General features: G+C 40.4%; 1 non-coding gene across 1 annotated transcript; it reads right to left on the reverse strand.

Annotated features, from left to right (window-relative positions):
• Positions 1-5,641: 5,641 nt before the first annotated feature.
• Positions 5,642-5,779, reverse strand: LOC119939754. The gene has a single exon (XR_005454718.1). It is a non-coding gene; the product is annotated as a small nucleolar RNA SNORA7 (small nucleolar RNA).
• Between the last annotated feature and the right edge of the window lie 702 nt (positions 5,780-6,481).

Consider the following 6,481-nt stretch of genomic DNA (forward strand, 5'->3'; position numbering starts at 1 on the left):
GAATAGGAGAGTGAGGAAGCTAAACAAAGAGGCTGTAAGGAGATCTGCAAGGAGGCTCTAAATTATCTTTGAATAATCAGTACTTCTCCCTGAGCACATATATCAGTTTGATGCTTTTAACTTCTGGGTGTTACCCTCCTTATGATTATTCACTGTTTTTCTAACCTCACTAACTCCTATGAAGCCACAGAAAAATTCATTTGTTTAGAGCTATTATGTTAAATGCTGGATATTTACTCCCCCCATCCCACTAGTGCCCACACACGCATATGAAAAGGAGTAATGATACCTTGTGTTTTGTTTAGTACGGAGTATAAAGGAAAGTATTATTATTCCCCTTTTTCAGATGAGAAAATGTACAGAGAGATTACATGACTTGCCCAGGGTCATTTAGTCTGCTGGTGTCCAAGATCAGACTTAAACCCAGTCCTTTATGCTTCCAGACCATAGCATAGATCTTCCACTACACCACACTGCCTCTTCTCCCAGTGGTAGCTAATAATACAGGGAAAAAGCATTTCCAAAAGGATATAGCAAAAGATGATCCAAATACAAACACTTGGGAGCTGGCAGCTACACTTACATTGAATGGTATTTCAGTCTAACAATAGTAATATTCAGGTCCCTTGAAAGTAACTACCGTTGGGTTCTACATCCTGACAACCATTATATGCAGCATCACAACATTAACCTTTGAAACAAAAAAAAAATAAAAAATAAAAATGAAGCATCATAATTTCAGACCCCAAACTAATAAGTCTCACATGAAAATGAATTAAATCCTTCAACTATGGATTTAACACTCACCTTTATAATAAAAGAAGTTGGGGAAACACATATCCTTTGACTGTAAGCTCACTGTGTCTAGGGAATATGTCTAGGGAATGTGCCTGCCAACTCAGTTGTATTCTCTCCCAAGCACTTATTATAGTGCTCTACCCACAGTAAATGCTCAATAAATGCCAGTAAGTGATTTATTGATTGAGGTAGGGAGGTAGGGCAGGAGTGATATAAAATTTTCTTGGGGGTAGTGCACTGATGCACTGCTCAGTGGCTCAGTGGAAAGAGCCCGGGCTTGGAAGTCAGACGGCATGGGTTCTAAACTCAGCTCTGCCACTTGTCAGCTGTGTGGCTTTGGGAAAGTCCCTTAACTTCTCTGAGCCTCAGTTACCTCGTCTGTAAAATAGGGATTAAGAGTGTGAGCCCCACGTGGGACAACCTGACCACCTTGTAGCCCACCGAGCGCTTTGAACAGTGCTTTGCACATAGTAAGCACCTAACAAATGCCATTATTATTAATGGGAATTATCAAGACTTTGTATTGAGACTTGCTGACTTTCAAGGCTGATATCTGTGGAGTAATAGTAATATACTGTTTATTAAGTACTTATTGGGTGCAAAGCAGAAAAGCTGGAAAAAAATATGCAAGTTGGAATTAGAACTAGATTGTGAGTCCACTGAGGACTCACTGAGGACAAAATATGAGGGTAAAATCTAGGGACCTTTATGGAATCTTGACAATTATGGGTAATAATAATAATGGCATTTAGTAAGCACTTACCATGTACCAGGCACTGTTCTAAGCACTGGGGAGGTTACAAGGTGATCAGGTTGTCCCACATGGGGCTCACAGTCTTAACCCCCATTTTACAGATGAGGTAACTGAGGCACAGAGAAGTGACTTGCCCAAAGTCACACAGCTGACAATTGGCAAAGCTGGGGTTTGAACTCATGACCTCTGACTCCAAAGCCCATGCTTTTCCCACTGAGCCATGCTGCTTGAAGGCATCTCTCCTCCAAGAGGCCTTCCCAGACTAAGCCCTGCTTTCCGCTTCTCTCACCCCCTTCTGAGTCACCCTTGCAGCTGGCACCTCTAATAGGCATTGTGGCATAGCAAATACGTACTCAGCCTAGATGAACCCTTACTTCTGGGACAGAGCACTGGAGCATGTGCACCTGGAGAGTTCTGGCTGATAGCACTGATTCAATTGCAGAAGCTACGGGAATTGGGTCCAATCACAAAGGGGGAGGTACCAGAATTTATCAACCTGACATGCTGTCCAGTACAAATCAGGTCCTAGAGGTTCTGAAGCAAAACAACATCAGTAAATTTAGGGACTCATCCAGAGGACTCATCAAAAAGGCAAATATGAAGAAGGGGGTTCAAGCAGAAAGTGTAGAGAGCAGAAGGAACAAGCTGTAATTTGAAGAAACCCTAATGGAAGATCTTTCGAGCTGTCCTGGGTGATGAAGTAGGAGGAGTGAATGAGATGGTGGCAGTTCCTGTCTCATCCTGTGCTGAAGCAAAACCGAAAAACACTCTCGTCCCCAGAAAAACAAAAAAAGCAAAAACCTTCATCTGAACTTATCAACATAATTATAGATGAGAAGTTCTTAAAGAGTGAAAGGATCCTACTCTATTTTTACTGTGTTCTTTTTTCACTTAACACAAAATCAGATGAATTCATGAGTATAAGTTGATGAGAAGTCAGCTAGCCAGCTAAACAGAAGGAACTCCTGCAGATATAATTTTGTTTTCAGTACAAGGATATCTATCTAAAGGACTAAGGGCACACAGACACGACTTCTGGTCTCCTTTAATTGCAGGCCTAAAGAGAAACCTGGACTCTGAAAATATGCCTTTTTAGGAGTAGCTGGCAGCTCTTGAAAACCTAACAGATGGTTTGCAATAGTTTCTTCAAAGCTCTCTAACAAAGCTGCCTCTCTCAAAAGTTGTTTCACATACCTTCTTGACACCAAAAAATGAGTATTTTTACTATAGTCTAGATCGCGTAGTGGAGAATTGTCTTTGACCTCATTCTTGGTGATAGTCACAGCGATTGAAAATCTAAAATAATGAACTTTTTTATGAACATTTATTTCTTTCTGTGGATAAGGAAAAATCATATAGATTTGGGTAAATAACTTGACAATTGCAAACATGAAGACACCAGACACTAGTGAATCTTGTCAATGATTTGTGTAGTTATTTTAGGATTTCATTTAATCCACAAGGCCCATTTTCTTTATTATCATATTTCAATTTTGCTACCACATGAAGAAAGTGACATGCATAAAGAAAAGGAAAACTTATTATGCTCTTGTGTGTCCCCAGGATAATAGGTCCCGTAGTTTCTTTATAATAATAATAATAAAACTGCTACTATTATTGCTTGAAATCGGGTTTTCAACTGTTGTTTCTCTACTTTTATTGTTTCATTTTAAACCTTTCACAGAATATTTCCTCAGCTAAGATATCCATCTACTAATCACTCAACCATTAGAAGGAAACTCATAGGAGATTATTTTAATCCATCAAAACAAGTTCCTATAGTGATTTTTATGTGCTCGGTGGGTTCTAGGTGCAGGACATATCACTATTTATATTATTTTGCATATTTAGTAGTGCCAGATGTTTGGGGAAATCTATTCAGCAAATATTTTTTAATTATCAAAGTCTCCATTCACATCAGAGGTGCATGCTCAGGGTCTCAGTTGCGATACTATGAAAATATATGAAAAAATGAATTAGAGGCATCTTTAATCCTAAATTCTCCTTTTCTAAAAACAGGGGACCAAAAAGACTGGAAAAAAAATATAATTCCCCAAATTGACACGTCTCTTTTCCGCCCTCTTATGTCACTTCTCTTCCCACCAAAACTCATTAGCCTATAACAAATACAATCAATTAATGACTGTTATGTAACAATGCATACCAGGTAAATTTGGGTACAATCAGGTGTCATTTCTGGGAATACTTTGATAAAAATAACAAACATCGAAAAGGTACTGCAGCCAAGTAATCATCATTTTGCAAGTATTCATAACTTGAAAACGGGGATCTTACAATCAATCAATTCATAGTATTTATTCAGCACTTATTCTATATAAAGCACCGACTTGGTAAAGCACAATAAAGGTAATAGGCATGATCCCTTCTCTCATGAAGCTTACAGTCTAGCAGAAGAGAAAGGGAGTCTTCAGATGCTTTGGTGATAGGAAACTTTTGAAGTGCCAATAATCAGGGAAACAGATTAATCAAGGGAAAACAAGAATGAGGCACAGTGAAGACCTGTGTTAAGACCTGGGTTCTTAAGCAGATTCCGACACCTGCCTGCTGTGTGACCTTGGGCAATTCACTCCACTTCTCTGTGCCTCAATGGCCTCATTAGTAAAATGGGGATTAAGCCTGGGAGCCCCATGTGAGACAGGGACTGCATCCAATCTGATAAACCTGCACTTGCCCCAGGGCTTAGAAAAGTGCTTGATACCTAGTCAGCGCTTCACACATACCACCGTGAATGAGTTCAGGCCCAACCTTCTCCAGTACGCAGTCTGCCAAGTTGAGCTACAATGCACGAAATCTGTCATTTATCTAACTGGCATCCATAAAGTACAGAAGCAAAAATGACCTAAGTGACACCTGGCTATGGCACCCTACCTCCCGTTAATTCCTCTACCCTCCCCGCCTCCCTGCCGTGACTCAGTGGAAAAGAGCAAGGGCTTTGGAGATAGAGGTCATGGGTTCAAATTTCGGCTCCGCAAATTGTCAGCTGGGTGACTTTGGGCAAGTCACTTCACTTCTCTGGGCTTCAGTTACCTTATCTGTCAAATGGGGATGAAGACTGTGAGCCCCATGTGGGACAACCTAATCAGCTTGTATCTGCCCCAGTGCTTAGAACAGTGCCTTGCACATATTAAGTGCTTAATAAATGCCATTATTATTATTATTATTATTATCCTGCCCCATGAGAGGACGAGAGAACAGCCAGAGGGGTCAATGCTCTTCCAGCAAACCAAGTCAATGGCATCTTCCCCGCATCGCCAACTTGTACTTCCCAAGCGCTTAGTACAGTGCTCTGTGCACAGTAAGTGGTCAATAAATACGACTGAATGAATGAATGAAATCACAGGCAGACTATGCAAATTGCGTACCTCCGCCCTGGATCCATTTTTAGAAATGAAGGACAGTTACATATCTAGTCTAAGAATAATTAATTCTGGCAAATCTCTGCTCCTACAACTCATCTGACTGTTTTCCATTGCATTCAACCTTAATGTCCTGCTGAGTCAAACCAATGTCACTCTTAAGTGAGCACTGTACTGACACATTCATTAATATATTGTTGATAAAAATAGAGACTTTTAAGATTTTAAGATTTTGTCCTGACCAATCTGATCTAAAAGCCAAATGAACTTCTTTGAGATGTGTGTTGATTATGCAATGAACTTAGCCTATTGCTCAGTTCCAAAAAAAATTCTAAGAAAGTAATATTGAGTTTGAGGTCATAAATACTATCAATCTTTATTGAAGTCACCCGCCACTTTCCTGGAAACTTATACATAGAGTTGGAAAGGCTTAATGATCTTCCAAGAAGGAAACTGCTTTATTTGTCTTACTCTACTTGTCATGTGGCCTTGTCTTATGCTGTCAAGTCATCTCTGACCCATAGCGATGCCATGGACTGATCTCTCCCAGAACACCCCAACTCCATCTGCAGCCATTCTGATAGTGAATCCACAGAGTTTTCCTGGTAAAAATATGGAAGTGGTTCACCAATGCCTCCTTCCATGCAGTAAACTTGAACATCCACCCTTGACTCTCTCCTATGCTGCTGCTGTTCAGCTCAGGTGGGTTTTAACTTGTAGCAGATTGTCTTCCACTCACTAGCTACCGGCCAAGCTAGGAATGAAATGGGTAGGCCTCTGCTTGACTTTCCCTCCTAAAGTTGAGACTGGTAGAATACTGGAAACTCTCCAGGTGGGAACCCGAGAGAGTTATGTAGCCTATGGTTCCATGAAGAACCACTTCCCACCCATTGTGAGCACCAAAGGGGAGATTAGTGATAATAATGAAAATTGTGGTATTTGTTAAGCACTTGCTGTGTGCCAAGAACTGTACTAAGCACTGGGGTAAATACGATGCATTCAGATCAAACATAGTCCCTGTCCCATATGGGGTTTATAAGCTAAGTGTCAGAAAGAACAATTATGTAATCCCATTTTACTGATGAAGAAACTGAGGGGAAAAGTAGTTGAATTTGACCTGTTCAGAAACAGTTGGTAAGGACAAGAGGGGACAGGTGAGAGCACTTAGGGCTTGAGGAGAAAGTTAAATGTCTGGAATAATGGGCAGTGATGATAGCTATGGAAATCAATGGGGGAAAAGGGAGCAAAATTGTATTACGCAAGGATGAATCTGAAAGGACTGAAGTCAGCCTATTGCCAGGATTTCCACCAATAGTCCTCTGAAAAACGAGCATAGGGGAAGAGGAAGCTTTCTGTGGATATGAGCCAGAATTGAGTTTAGGTGGTGCAAAATTCATGGATGAACAAGAGACTGGATACAATACTCATTTTGCCTTCAATATCAACAATCTAAATAGAGAGACCAACCAATGTTAATAAGTGCATTTATACAGCTTCCTGGATCTTTATTATTTCTTGATGGAAAATCCACGGAAATTACAGAATACTGACA

This window comes from Tachyglossus aculeatus, chromosome 17 (assembly GCF_015852505.1).
Source record: "Tachyglossus aculeatus isolate mTacAcu1 chromosome 17, mTacAcu1.pri, whole genome shotgun sequence".
NCBI lineage: Eukaryota > Metazoa > Chordata > Mammalia > Monotremata > Tachyglossidae > Tachyglossus > Tachyglossus aculeatus.